Source organism: Opisthorchis viverrini (assembly GCF_000715545.1).
Source record: "Opisthorchis viverrini unplaced genomic scaffold opera_v5_399, whole genome shotgun sequence".
NCBI lineage: Eukaryota > Metazoa > Platyhelminthes > Trematoda > Opisthorchiida > Opisthorchiidae > Opisthorchis > Opisthorchis viverrini.
This window is the reverse complement of record NW_008752058.1, coordinates 382,950-383,265: the sequence shown is the minus strand read 5'-3', so window position 1 is coordinate 383,265 and position 316 is coordinate 382,950. Positions and strand designations below refer to the sequence as shown.

The 316-nt window shown below is 50.0% G+C and overlaps 2 protein-coding genes across 2 annotated transcripts in view; one reads left to right on the top strand and one right to left on the bottom strand.

The window, feature by feature from the left end:
- The window catches only part of T265_10737 (hypothetical protein), a gene marked incomplete at both ends in the record, with an annotated part of 11,852 nt that overhangs the window by 1,899 nt on the left and 9,637 nt on the right, over positions 1–316 (top strand). The gene's annotated exons all lie outside the window — the stretch shown is intronic.
- The window catches only part of T265_10736 (hypothetical protein), a gene marked incomplete at both ends in the record, with an annotated part of 36,402 nt that overhangs the window by 27,156 nt on the left and 8,930 nt on the right, over positions 1–316 (bottom strand). The window lies entirely within an intron of this gene.

The window sequence follows — 316 nt, the reverse complement described above, 5'->3', positions numbered from 1 at the left end:
TCCATCTCCCGAGCTTTCGATGTCCACCAGAGCTCTCGGTCTTTCCTTAGACTCTTCACTATTTGGCGTTTGAGGGATTTGCGTGCACCGTCGTACTCGTTGCCTGCTGGTATGGCTTTCTTGGCATCAGTCATGGATAACGACCTCGACGACATTCAGTGGTCCTGTGGTCGAATTGGAGAAGTCGGGCAAGCAGCGCTGAACGCCTCTAGCATAGCTCTTTCACATTTTGCCACTCTTCATTCACATGTTCACTGTCACCACAGCATGTTCTACTCTTCAGAGTTGTTGGGCTAGCTCAGATCGATACTGTTGA